Below are 14693 nucleotides of genomic sequence, written 5' to 3' on the forward strand. Positions count from 1 at the left end.
CGTTTGAGATCTTCATATATCTAAGACATTATATCATACTTCACAGCAAGAGACAGTAAGTCTTCATTTAAGGCCAAATTTCTGGTGTTAGTGGATAATTCGGTTTGAATGCTTTTATTCATGGAGCTAAACTTGCAAACATATTTTACGTTATTTTATTTTATTTTATTTTATTTTATTTTATTTATTAAGAGACAAGGTCTTGCTCTGTCACCCAGGCTGGAATGCAGTGGCAGTATTATAACTCACATAGCCTGGAACTCCTGGACCCCCATGTAGCTGGGATTATGGGTGCAAACCATCGTGCCTGGCTTAAAATTGCAAACACATTTGTCTTATCATATTTTTAGACTGTACTTTAGAGCAAACTAGGATAGAAACGAAGGCAAAACTCAGCCATCTTTACAGTGAGCCAACTTAGGGGTCTATCAAACTCTTCAGTTGGTAGTGCAAGTATCAGTGAGTGATTTTATAATTTCTTTCTTTTCTTTTTTTTTTTTTTTTTTTGAGACAGAGTCTCGCTCTGTCCCACAGGCTGGAGGGCAGTGGCACCATTTCAGCTCACTGCAACCTCTGTCTCCCAGGTTCAAGTAATTCTCCTGCCTCAGCCTGCTGGGATTCAGGCATGTAGCTGGGATTGCAGGCATGAGCCACCATGCCCGGCCTGATTTTTGTATTTTTAACAGAGACAGGGTTTCACCAAGTTGGCCAGGCTGGTCTCAAACTCCTGGCCTCAAGTAATCTGCATACCTTGGCCTCCCAAAGTGCTGGGATTACAGGCATGAGCGGCTGCATCCGACCTGATTTTATAATTTATTTCTTATGGTGCCTGGCGTATTTACGAAAAACTTGTCTTATGTAAATCACACTTCTGGTTCTTCAAGGATTCTCTTCCTATCTGTCCCTTCCCTTTTTCCCCAGGAGTGAAGCATTTCTATGTGTTTGTGTGTCTGCACATGTGCAAGAGAGAGAGAGAGAGAGTGAGTGAAAGACAGAGAGAGAGAGAAAAGGGGTAGACAGAGTTCTGAATCAAGACAAGACATGGGTTTCTGCCCCCACCCCACTACACGGTTACTGGCCGTGCCCCTCTCCAGCCTTCACTTTGTCTCTCTGTCTCAACTTGCTCATCAGTAAGAGGAGGACGCCTTTTTCTTAATAGGGGTGTTGTCGGCATAAAACGAGCTGATAGATGTGAAAAACTTAAAAGCTATAATGATTAGCGCAGCTTTAATACATCGCTCATCACCTGTGCAGGTCTGGCATCAGCTCCTCCAGGTGTTACCCCAGGATGGCTATGCACTACCTTTGGGAAAATCATTTCAAAAATTGTTTCAGTTACTCCACCTGTGCAAGGAGGGTAGGCATTATGCAAATGTGCAGCGATTGTCTGATCACAGCTCACTAAATAGTAGTATGACGGTTTACAGGGGATGTGGAGAGTATGCCAGGTTTGAAAATGTCAGAGATCCAGCAACCCAACCTCAAGCTGTGCAGAGAGCCTGGGACTAGCCCAATGGTGTCATAGCCTCCTGTCCCCAGGGGCTGCAGCTGAACCTTGAAGGGGACCCTGCCCTTTCCTGGCCGGGGTGTGGACACATTGGCCTTGGGCCGGCCCTCTTAGGGCAGGCGCCAGGGTGGGGCTGGAGCAAGCCTTGTTGGAGAACCCCTCCCTTGGAAATGAATTCCAGTGCCTAACTGCAGATTTCATTCATCTTAACAAAGGACTACTCCTATTCAGTTTGATTAAAATAGAATACAGACTTCTTCGGAATTATCAATATACATACTTGCCACACATTCGCATACATGAGAAAGGAGTTAGGATTTGTAGTGCAATGCCTGGAAAGCATGCCCTTCGCCCAGGTGTTTCATATCAGGCCTGCTGTCTGTGAAAACAGCTTTCACAATGAAAGACTAGTGTACATCATAGGAAATTTTCTTAAGCCAAGACATTTCCTTTTTCCAATCTGTGCAAATCTATTGGATGCACTTAAAGAGCATTTGGCAAAAACTTTTTAAATTATTATCTCTTAGTAAATTAATCGTCAGTTACTTATCGAAAGTAAGTATTGACACTTATTGAAAGTGTTTGCTGGTGGTCAAGCGAGGGCTAGATTATACCAAAATAAGTATATTTGAGCAAATATTTATTGAATAGTAATAGGCACTGTGCTTGTCATTAATGAAATGAAGACATGGATCCTGTCCTCTAAAAGCTTAGAGAGTGTTTCAGAATGGAGTAGGTGGGGCATAGCAAATGAATGTTTTCAACACATAAATGCTGTGCTGGTGAAAAAGCAGAGGCAGTGGGAACCAGAGAGGAGTTTCCAAATCTGGAAGTTCAGAGAAGCCTGCCCTGGGGCTTGGGTTGAGTCTCAGAGGATGAATGGGAGTTGGCAAGCAAAATTGACGGAAGGGTGGGGAAGAGTTCTGTGGTTGGGTGAATAGGAAAGACAACGTCACAGAGACGTGAAATGACATTATGCCTGCAAATAAATACACAAGGAAAGTCGGAGGCAGACTATGGAGGAAGACGAGCTGGGAGAGAAAGGTAGGCAAAATTAGGCCCCGGAAGGCCTCTATGCCATGCTAAGAAATGTGGACTTTGGGCCTATTGGTGGTTGGAAAAGGCTGAGAGAGTGACTTTGAACATAGCCTCGACCCTTGGCTGGGCACGGTGGCTCTCGCCTGTAATCCCAGCACTTTGGGAGGCCAAGGAGGACAGATCACTTCAGGTCGGGAGTTCAAGACCAGCCTGGGCAATGTAGCAAGACTCCCATCTCAAAATTTTAAAAATTATAAAAGTAAACATAAAAAAATAAAAAATGAACATATCCCTATCCCCAGAGGATCTAGGGATTATTGAGATAAAGCCCATTAGGCCCTTAAGTGTAAAGGAGTGAATGTCAGAAAGGCCAACACCCAGGAAAGTTGCATTGACCTTAACAGCTGACGAATGGTAGCTTCTGCTTGCAAACATTGCTTACATACAATGTTTGCTAGTAATCATTCATTGAAAAAGTTTTAAAATATATTTTTGCACTTTAAAAAAATTTATTTATTTATTTTTTGAGACAGGGTCTCACTCTGTTACCTATGCTGGAGTGCAGTGGTATGATCTTGGCTTACTGCAACCTCCACCTTCTGGGTTCAAGGGATTCTCCTGCCTCAGCCTCCCAAGTAACTGGAACTACAGGCATGAGCCACCATGTCTGGCTCATTTTTTTGTATTTTTAGTAGAGATAGGGTTTCACTATATTGACCAGGCTGGTCTTGAACTCCTGACCTTAAATGAACCGCCCACCTCGGCCTCCCAAAGTGCTGGGATTATAGGCGTGAGCCACAGCACCCAGCCTTTACATTTAATTTTAGTTTTTAATTTTTATTTCTTTTTTGACGGATGGGGTCTTGGGCACTGTCACTCAGGCTGGAGTGCAGTGGTGAAATCATGGCCCACTGCAGCCTTGACCTGCTGGGCTCCTGAGCAGTTAGGACTACAGGTGCATGCCACCACACCTGGCTAATTTTTAAAAATTTTGGTAGAGATAGGGTCTCACTATGTTGCCCAGGCTTGTCTCAAACTCTTGGCCTCAGGTGATCCTCCTGCCTCAGCTTCCTAAAGTGCTGGGATTACAGGCATTAGCCACTGTGCTTGGCTAACTACTAACCTTTCTTCTCCAGATTCTAACTCCACATTTTTTTTTTTTTTTAATTTTTGAGACAAGGTGTCATTCTGTCACCCAGGCTGGAGTGCAGTGGTGCAAGCTGGCTCACTACAACCTCTGCCTCTAGTACTCAAGTGATATTCCCACTTTGGCCTCCAGAGTATTTAGGACTACAGGTGTGCATCACCACACCCGGCTATTTTTTTTTTTTTTTTTTTTTTGGGTAGAGACAGGGTTTTGCCATGTTGCTCAGGCTGGTCTTGAACTGCCAGGCTCAAGCTATCTGCTTGCCTTAGCCTTCCAAAGTGCTGGGATTGCAGGCGTAACCCACTGTGCCCAGCCCAACTTCACATTTTTACATTACTGGGTTAGATTACTTTAATGCAGTGCTGTCTAACTTTTAAATTTTCATGTTAGAAATGATAAGCTGGGTGTGGTGGCGCATCCCTGTAGTCTCAGCTACTCAGGAGGCTGAGGCAGGAGGATTACTTGAGCCAGGGGTTCGAGGCCAACCTGGGCAACATTAACATGGTGAAACTCCATCTCTACTTTAATAAAAATAAAAATAAAAATGATAGCCCAGACTAGGATAAAAAGATAAAACTGCTCTCAGCCACAGGGAAGCACATCTTTTACATACAGGCTTTTCTCTGAGCTTCAAGCAGAAGAACTGATGGATGACATCTCCGTATTTTGCCACAGGTACAAGCTACATAAGGTGGAGCCTATGATGGGAAACTTTGTTTTAATTTTTATTCCAAAATCCTCTTATTCTCCAACTCAAATTTTCAATAACTCAAAATTTCAATAGGCTGGGCGAGGTGGCTCACGCCTGTAATCTCAGCACTTTGGGAGGCCGAGGTGGGCGGATCACCTGAGGTTGGGAGTTCAAGACCAGCCTGACCAACATGGTGAAATCCCATCTCTACTAAAAATACAAAATTAGCTGGGTGTGGTGGCACATGCCTATAATCCCAGCTACTCAGCAGGCTGAGGCAGGAGAATCCCTTGAACCCAGGAAGTGAAGGTTATAGTGAGTCGAGATGGCGCCATTGTATTCTAGCCTGGGCAACAAGAGTGAAACTCCATCTCAAAATAAAATTTTTTTTCAATAGATAAGCATGCATTTTGTTTCAACAACTGTGGCAAGGCATTGGGCTGGGTATCAGAGATGCAGTAGACAGCAAGACAATAAATTGGGTTCATGCCTTCCAGGAGGATAAAGACCAGTGATGACAATGCTTGGGGAACGAGGTGGACTCGGTAAAGTAAATGGGAATTGCACTAGGGCATACCAAGCACACTGAGGGAGCACTATATTTGGGAGCATATAATGAGTGCAATCCTAGACTGGGCATCAGAACAGGCTTCCCTACAGGAACTGATATTTAAGCTGAGAGCTGGAGGATATGTAAGACTGAGCCAAGCAAGCAGAAGGAGGAAACGTGTTCCAGGCAGACGGACAGCGTGAGTGAGTCCCAAAGACAAGTGGGAATGGGGCACGTTCCAAGAATTCAAAGGAACTCCTGTGGCTGGAGAGGAGTGTAAGGGAGAGGCACACTTGGAGGTGAGGCCAAGGAGAAAGACAGGTCAGTGAGGGAGGGCATTGGCAGCCACGTGATGCAGCCCTTTGCGTGCTGTTATGACGACGTGGGACTTCAAAATTCTTTCCTTATTTTATACTCTAGGATAGCCACTGTCAGAGAGGTTAACTGGCTTTGCTAAAATCAACTATCAGGCTGGTAATTGTGGCTCATCCCTGTAATGTCTGTAATCCCAACACTTTGGGAGGCTGAGGCAGGAGGATGGTTTGAGGCCAGGAGTTTGAGAACAGCATTGGCAACCTAGGGAGGTCCTGTGTCTACAAAAAATAAAAAAATTAGCCAGGTGTAGTGGCACACAGGTGTAATCCCAGCTGCTCGGGAGGCTGAGGTGGGAGAATCACTTGAGGCTGGGAGGTTAAGCCTGCAGTGAGCTGTAATTGCACCACTGCATTCCAGCCTGGGGCAACAGAGTGAGACTCTGTCTCAAAAATAAACAAAAAAATCAAAAATCAAATGTCTATACATTGACAGGCCACTGTGTCTTCCTTGGGTTTCCCCAGAGCAGATCATGACACAAGGATTCAATTATTTGGCGGATTAGCTTAGGAAATGCCAGCAAGAAAAGGGCACGGGAAACCCAGGTCCCGTTTAGTTCTCGGTTGAAGGCCAAGGTAGGGGTGGGGTGGGGATATTCATTCTCTGGCACTTCCAATCTGCTGCCTGGGTGGGCACACTGGGTCCAGAGATAGCTCTCAGGTGAAGGAATGCAGATGTGGAGAGTGGTCTGCATGCACTGAGTGGCCAGGGCAAGGGGACATGGGCCGGGTACTGACTTATCTGCTGCACAGTTCTATGGCCCTGATTCTGAGCCCCTACACCACACTACACTGGCTGGATTTGACTTGAATTCCACCTGACTAGCAGGTGAAAGATGCTCACTTGGTGGTGGATAGATCTAGAAAAGTCACAGAACATTCTAGAACTCCGTGCTGAGGCCCCAGCAATACATCAGGCTCTAGGCCTATGTCTCCTTAGTCACAGCATGCACTTCCCATAAGTCTTTCCTTCGGAGTCTTCCTTCGGCATGTCTTCCTTCGGTATCAAGCAGCCTATTAATTTGGAAGTGTCAAGTTAAGGGAAATAAATGAGACTCCTCAAAATGAGAACTTAGTGAGGCTTGAGGTAGTGAACAAGGTCAAGCGCTTAGCTTAAAACCGTTGGATTAATTAGGGTAAAGTCTTTGGGCTTGGGATTTGGGGGGGCTTTCTGACTCATGCAATTTTTCCAGAAATGAATGGGTCATATGTTTTGGGAATCTGATATTTAATGAGTAGTTTTGGGGTAAAAAAGTTCACAGTAAGTTTATCTTAGCAATAATTGTCCTCGGGGAGATTTTGTGGAGCAAGAGAAAAAGAGATGTTGGTTCTCCTTTTCTTCCTAGCTTTTTGCCCTCATCAAACATTTGTAGCTGGAGGCACTGTGAATTTAAATATCAACATCATGGTTCAGGTGCTCAAGGATTTCATAGTCTATGAGAAGACAGACACACAGATAAACGCACACTAGTTAACAAGCCGTGGGACCCTGAGGCAATCTGTCAGCCTCTCCGGGCTCTGTTTCCTCTGGAAGGGCCTTGATGGACAAGTTCAGTGCTTCTCAACCTTGGCTGCTCATTGAAAGTACTTAGGGAGCTTAGAAAGAACACCAATGCCCCAGCTCTGGAGTAAGGCCCAGGCACTGGTATTTTTTTAAAGGTTTTGCTAACTCTAAAAGTCCTTCTCCCAGTCTCCCCCAACCCACCCAGGGAGCTTGTGCTCTGTTTAACTCAACAGAAGACAGGAGGTAGGAGGTGAAAATCACATTCCCTCTTCTTGATCTGGTGAACACGTAGCATGAGCGCAGTGGAGCTCTGCGTTAGGTGGCCATGTGCCAGCTGCCTCCTGGACTCCGAGTGAATAGCTCACCTCAATAGAACACATAGAACACTCATTCCAGAAATAACAGGTGCCCACATTTTTCTTCCTCGGGAGACACATTCATGGAGCCAACAACTAATTATCATACCAAGAAAACAAAAACTGTGAGGGAGAGCAGAGGCGGGCTGGCAGCACCCTTGAGTTGTACAAACCGTGACTCACTGGTGCTCAAGGCTGAAGCATCTCCATAGCATCTCTCTGAGAAGTATCCGGTGGTAATTTTGCAAAGGAAAGAAGGCAACGTGCTTTGCTGTGAGCCTGAACGGAAGGAGAGCTCTTCTCCAATCTCCTGCATCCTCTGGTTGGCTTCAGACCACACCTCCCATTGAACTTTCCGTAGCTGGAATAGAGAACACTTGGCTTCCACATCCCTGTTCTGGCGTGTTCACTACACTAACAACCTCTTCTGTTACGTACAAGGCAATTAAAGGATGAGCTTAGAAGCTGGCACCTTTCCTTTAAAGTAAAAGGCAGCTTATGTTTTGCTAGTGACAGTCTCCTGTAAAAATAACTCTCTTATTAGTGGTGACACAAGAGCCACTGAAACCATCTCCGCTCATGGTTAGCTTGGAGCCTGCCCCATGCCCTTCTGAGGCCCTTTCTCCAATACATGCTGACAAAATCGGCTCCCTGTGCGCCAACATCAACATAATGACCTCACCTTGGATGAGTCTACGAGTCTCTGAAGGCTGACTGATTCTTCAGAACACGCTGAGGGGATGAGCTAGAGGCATGTAAAAATTGCTTGTACTTTTCCTTGCTGGCTGTAAAGCCAGCATTGCTCTATCTGATGGAATGTCTACAAAAAGCCACAAGAACTCCATTATTGTTGTTGTTGTTGTTTTCTTTTTTGGCTGATACATTTTCTATTTCATCTCCTGCAGCAGGTCTTGTTTGAGAGAACTTTGGAATGTGTAGTGACCACTAAGAGCATGGAATTGAATTAGCTGATTGATTACAAAGCAAAAGCCTCAATTTAAAAGATAGAGGCCCAGACCAGGCAAAGCGGATCATTCCTGTAATCCCAGCAGTTTGGGAGGCTGAGGCAGGAGGATCGCTTGGGCCCAGGAGTTTGAGACCAGCCTGGGCAATATTGTGAGGCCTTATCTCTACTAAAGATCAAAAAGTTACCTGGGCATGGTGGCACATGCCTGTGGTCCTATCTGCTTGCGAGGCTGAGGTGGGAGGATCACTCGAGTTCAGAAAGTTGAAGCTGCAGTGAGCTGTGATCATGCCCACTGCACTCCAGCCTAAGCAACAGAGTGAGACCCTGTCAAAAAAAAAAAAAAGGGTAAAACACCGAGGCCTATATCTGCCCAGTGAAGATCTGGTGGGGTGAAAACTTGGAATGAGGCCAGGCACAGTGCTCATGCCTGTAATCCCAGCACTCTGGGAGACCGAGTGGATCACTTGAGGTCAGGAGTTCGAGACCAGCCTAGGCAACGAGGTCAAACCCGGTCTCTACTAAAAATACAAAAATTAGCCAGGTATGGTGGCAGTCACCTGTAATCCCAGCTACTTGGGAGGCTGAGGCAGGAGAATCTCTTGAACCCAAGAGACAGAGGTTGCAGCGTCTGAAATAAAGTCACTGCACTCCAGCCAGGGCAACAGAATGAGACTCCATCTCAAAAAAAAAAAAAAAAAAGAAGAAACAACTTGGAATGATACAACCCTATGAAACTATCTTCATAATGTGTGGTGTGGGCAGGCACCAATGGCATTAAAATATGAGAAATGAGTTTTCCAATTAGACAATTTTTTTCATTTAAATTGTATTATTGTTATACTTGAAAAGTAATGGATGCCTTATGGAAAAATATAGGAAACATAAGAAGAAGATTTTGAAAATCATTATATGCCTATACAAAGTAGTTAAGTGTTACAACTTATATTTTCTTCTAGTCTTTTTTCTTTGTGTTGCTTTTGGTAACATACTGTTTATATGTATGATATGTAATATTTAGCAGGCACAAAAATATGCTTGGGACTTTAATATTTTCATCTTTATACTAGGAATAATAATTTTTTTTTTTTTTTTTTGAGACGGAGTCTCGCTCTGTCACCCAGGCTGGAGTGCAGTGGCCGGATCTCAGCTCACTGCAAGCTCCGCCTCCCGGGTTCACGCCATTCTCCGGCCTCAGCCTCCCGAGTAGCTGGGACTACAGGCACTGCCACCTCGCCTGGCTATTTTTTGTATTTCTTAGTAGAGACGGGGTTTCACCGTGTTAGCCAGGATGGTCTCGATCTCCTGACCTCGTGATCCGCCCGTCTCGGCCTCCCAAAGTGCTGGGATTACAGGCTTGAGCCACCGCGCCCGGCCTATACTAGGAATAATAATAGTATTACTATATAGCATAATATAGTATACAATATAATTATAGTATATATCTTAGTAATAGTACTACATATATAGTCTGTATACTATTATATACAATAATAGCACAAATTATATATGTGCATTCTCCTCTGTTTACTTAATGTGCATTTTTCTATCTGAGGATACACTTACTACAAAACATTTTTTGCAATGGCCACCAAATATTCCACTGTCATTATTTTTAATAAGAATTTTCCATACTTTATTCTATAAAGCTGAGTAGAAATTTTTTTTTTCTGGCCAGATATTCTAACCAAAATATTGTGAAATAAAACAAAGATCCTTTTCCATTTTATACATAGAGTCATTGAGAATAAAAAATGAACATAATAATAAAGCTAAGCTCCTTTTGAATGAGTTACCAAATAAAATACAGACTCTCCAGTTAAATTTGAATTTCAGATAAATAACAAGAATTTTAAAAAATGTGAGTATGTCCTAAACATTCCTTGGGATATATATTTTATACCAAAATATTATTTGTCATTTGTCTGAAATTCAAATTTAACTGGGCCTGTATTTTTATTTGCTAAATCTGCAACCCGATGAGTGAGATGAGAAAAAGGGAGGGGACCTGTTTACTTTGCCTAATTGTTACTAATCTTTTCAAAAAAGAAAGTCATTTTAACTTTTTATTAATAATCTACCATTTGGTAACAGCTAAGCAGAAAATAAAAGTGAAAAACTAAATTAAGAAAGAAGGAAAGAAAAGGTAAACAGACATAAGGTATTTACAGTCTCGAAAAATAAATAGAAGTGATACTATACCTAACCAAAATTATTTTAAAGGTATATAACAGGCTGGGCATGGTGGCTTATACCAGTAATCCTCGCACTTTGGGAGGCTGAGGCGGGTGGATCACTTGAGGTCAGGAGTTCGAGACCAGCCTGGCCAACATGGTAAAATCCCATCTCTACTGAAAATACAACAATTAGCCAAGTGTGGGGGCTCACATCTGTAGTCCCAGCTACTTGGGAGGCCGAGGCAGAAGAATCACTTGAACCCAGGGGGCAGAGGTTGCAGTGAGCAGAGACCTCGCCACTGTACTCCAGCCTGGGTGACAGAGTGAGACTCTGTCTCAAAAATAAATGAATAAATAAATCAAATAAAGGTATATAACAAAGAAAGGCATTTATGAGTCACTATTAGTTTTATGTTTTGAAAGCACTACAGGAAATTCATTCTAGTTTTTCAGGTAATCATCAACACTGTGTTTTATACTTTTGGCTTTTCAGATAGAATACAATTGTGTGGCAGCTCATAGCTGAAATGACTCTTGTGGAATTCAGCTGAGGATTTAGCCAATGGCCAAACCATTTGTTGCCAATTTCAGGAGTAATTGTTGAAGAATGGAGACTTTCTCCGTAGGCTCTACCTGCAGAGGCCTCTCCCAATCATTGTAGACTAATGGGGTTCTGATGAGAAGTTTCCCTTAGGGCCTTACACAAGAACATTATGAAACCTCTGCTTTCTTGAAGAACCTAACAATTATCTGTAAGTCTAAGAGTCATTTGCTGATAGTCAGTGGATGCTCCAGGTTTTGTATACTCTGTTGAAGGGACTTAGAGCTGCTGGTGGCTGGAAAGGGGGCTCAGAACTTTGTCTTGAAGCTGCCCCTGAAGAGCAAGCACAATAGCTTTATTTAGAAGAAATGATCACTTGGGGCAGCTGAAGAAGCAAGCAAAAAGAGGTTGGAGCTGGTGGCAGCCTAAAACCTCCTGCTTCTACTCCATGTCAGTGCTGCTGGTTGTGTTTGGGGGAATAAAAGACATCATATAGCAATTGACGTAGGGCATGAAGGATCAGAAGACAGGCTAGTGCTCTTAAATATGACTTAGAAGACTAAAATATACTGGTAAGAGTCATTTCTAACCAGATGATAAAAGCTACACGCTATCAGCATAGTTTCTTTCATTTTGTTTTTCACCCAGAGACATCCCTCCAAAATGCAAGGCTGACCATAGCTCTTCTGAAAGCCTCTTCCTGGCCTCCCACTGCCTGCTGAATCAAGGTTGGACATGAGAGTGTGTGACACAGGGGACCCTGGCCAGCTCCTGGCCCTCCAGCTGCACCTACTCCCATTATCCCAGGCATCTCTTTGCTGCCTGTTGTTGCTTTCCCATCCAACTTGTCAGTAACACTGACTTGAAGTTTATAGGACAAGATACTATTTCATGCCTCTTTTGCACCTGCTGTTTTCTTTGCTTCCAGGAAAGCCTGTGGCTTCCCCTCCCTCCGCTCTCCCTCCCCGAAAGGCTGCCTGGTGACTGCTATTTCTCCCTGAGAACCAGCTCAGATGCCAGTTTCTGCAGGGCCCTCTCTTTACCACTCCTGACATTCCCAGGGTTAAAAGCTCTCCCTTTAAGCTGTTCTGTGTCCGTCTCACATGTTGTGTTATATCAGATCATTGGTTCATTTTACTTATGTGTCCTCTTCCAATTCATAAGTTCATTGGAAACAAGGCTCACCTTTTGATTTGTCTCTTTCCCTAGCAACTAGACAGAGTCTGATACATTATAATCAATCAATATTTTTGGGTGAATGAATCCCAGATTTTAAGTTTAGCAATTATTCTATGCTCAATAAATTTCCATGTGTTTCACTGAAATTAATTCATCAATACATTTCAAAAATCTGAACTCCCAGCTGTACTGTAGGGTAAACTTTGTAAGTAGTGATGCTCTCCCTAGGTCTGTAGCTTTGAGATCCAAAACAGGGCTGTGCACAATCACTTTACTTCCTGGCTAAGTCTTTGACCCTGCAATTTAGATATGATTATATCTTTTGAATTCCCATTATATTTCTATTGTCAACCTCTCAGACAGCTTAACCACAATCAGGCAAGGGGAATAAACATATTGAAGTCTGATTTAAACTCTTGTGGTCTTTTGGAGCTGAAAGTCAGATTGAAAAGTTATAGGACAGGGAGACTTTGTAAAGTAGGAACTGCTCACAGTGGTAAGTCAGAAATGAGGAAATCCCAGGTCAGAGAAATAATGGTGCTCCAGTTGCAGGGAGTAGCTGCCATCACACTCTCCATCAACGTAGGTCTTTGGGTATCTGCCCATTCTCTGATTCAAGTCTCAGTTTGATGTGAAGTTATCTTCTCTTCTTGAACTCACACATAAATAAGTTCTTCTTTGGAACAGAGGGGTGGATTGCTTGTCAGCCCCTCAGAGACTCCTGGAACCAGGGGTGAGTCACTCTATGTGGTATTGAGGCTCTTTGTTTGACTAATCTCTCATTTGAGATGTTCAAGTGGCTGATAGATGGGAAAGTGCCCTGGAGAAAGTAACTTGGTTGCTTGTGAGTTTCTGTGTGAGGAATCTCTGAGATCTGCTTCTGAATAGCTGTGATTTTCATCTTGATCATTCATTAATTCAAAAATGGCTTAAATGTGGCCTAAATGTTGAGGTTTGCTCTTCTCCCACAAAGTTTAAATAGGAAACCTTTTCTCTTTACACAAGTTTGATAGACCAAGAGTATGTCCTAAAATTAAGCTGTAGTCTGTGAACGTATGACAGTTTGTGAGAGTTGAAATGCAGTAAATGCGGCTTGCAGTGCCTAGATCATGGTTGCTGGATGAAGATATCTTGGGAACAGAGTCCTTCCTATCTGTGATTGGTATTTTCCAGCTTCCCTCTTCCTTTGCGCAGTTCTGTTCCAGTCCCTGTGCTTTGCCGGCCCCACCTGGAATAGCATTTCCCAGTGTGAGCCTGGTATCTACTTCCTTTAAAAACATTGACAAAATAGGTTTTTCTTCTCTGTCTGAGGATTCTAGATGAGTCCTCCAAAAAAGACGTGGAGTAAGGGAGTTGGGCCGTAGGTCATCACTGCTGCAATAGTCCATCTGTGTATACTCACACACACTAAAATCCACCAGTTCATCCTGATCCTGATACCTGTTTCTGATCTACAGGGTTCATTCTAGCCTCCTCTCCTCTTTCCTAATTTGTAACTCCTTTCTCTCATAGTGAGAAACCTGGTCATCTTTATCTACAATAGGTTTACTTTTGTTCAATCCTACTATACACATAAAATAGTTTCAGAACTGCTAACTCATACCCATGAAAGACACAAATTTACTTGAGTATAATATTTATTTAGTTAGTTTTTGAGACAGAGTTTCACTCTTGTCATCCAGACTGGAGTGCAATGGCTCAATCTCAGCTCACTGTAACCTCTGCCTCCCAGGTTCAAGTGATTCTCCTGCCTCAGCCTCCCAAGTAGCTGGGATTACAGGCGCCCCCCCACCACACCCAGCTAATTTTGTATTTTTTAGTACAGACAGAGTTTCCTCATGTTGGTCAGGATGGTCTCGAACTCCTGACCCTAGGTGATTTGCCCACCTCAGCCTCCCAAAGTGCTGGGATTACAGGCATGAGCCACCACGCCCGACCGAGTATAATGTTTATGTACAGTTCTTTTGTCTTTAACCATTTAGTATATAGACAGAATTCTATTTCCTAATTCAGGTTAATTCTTTTCTTCCCCACCCCTTTGGTGTGGTTTTGTTATTCATTTGTAATCAAGTGAGTTCCATTTGCCTCCCGTCATCCCCCCACCCCATCCCACTAACAGGTTTAGTAGGATTGAGATTATAACCAAGTTGAGCCTGACTGACCGATAAACTCTAGGTTTATTAAAGAAGGTAACTGAATTGTATATTCTTTACTTCTTCTATTTTCTTTTTTCTTTTCTTTTTTTTTTTTGAGACAGGGTCTTGCTCTGTTGCCCAGGCAGGAGCACAGTGGCGCAATCATGGCTCAATGCAACGTCTGCCTCCCAGGCTCAAGCAATCCTTCTACCTCAGCCTCCCAGAGTAGCTGGGACTACAGGTGCATGACACTACGGCTGGCTAATTTTTGTATTTTTTGTAGAGACAAGGTTTTGCCATGTTACCTAAGCTGGTCTTGAACTCCTGAGCTCAAGGATTCTTCTGCCTCCCAAATTGCTGGGAGTTCAGGCGTGAGCCACCATGCCTGGCCACTTCTATTTTAAATTAACTTGGCATCTAGAGAGAAGTTGCCCTATGACAACCTGAAATTCACAGCTACATCAAATTTGCTTTATAACTTCTTTTCTTTACCACTGCCTTTCCCTACCCCCTTCATTTCCTGGTCGCATTTT

The sequence above is a fragment of the Macaca mulatta genome, chromosome 4 (genome assembly GCF_049350105.2).
Source record: "Macaca mulatta isolate MMU2019108-1 chromosome 4, T2T-MMU8v2.0, whole genome shotgun sequence".
Classification (NCBI taxonomy): Eukaryota; Metazoa; Chordata; class Mammalia; order Primates; family Cercopithecidae; genus Macaca; species Macaca mulatta.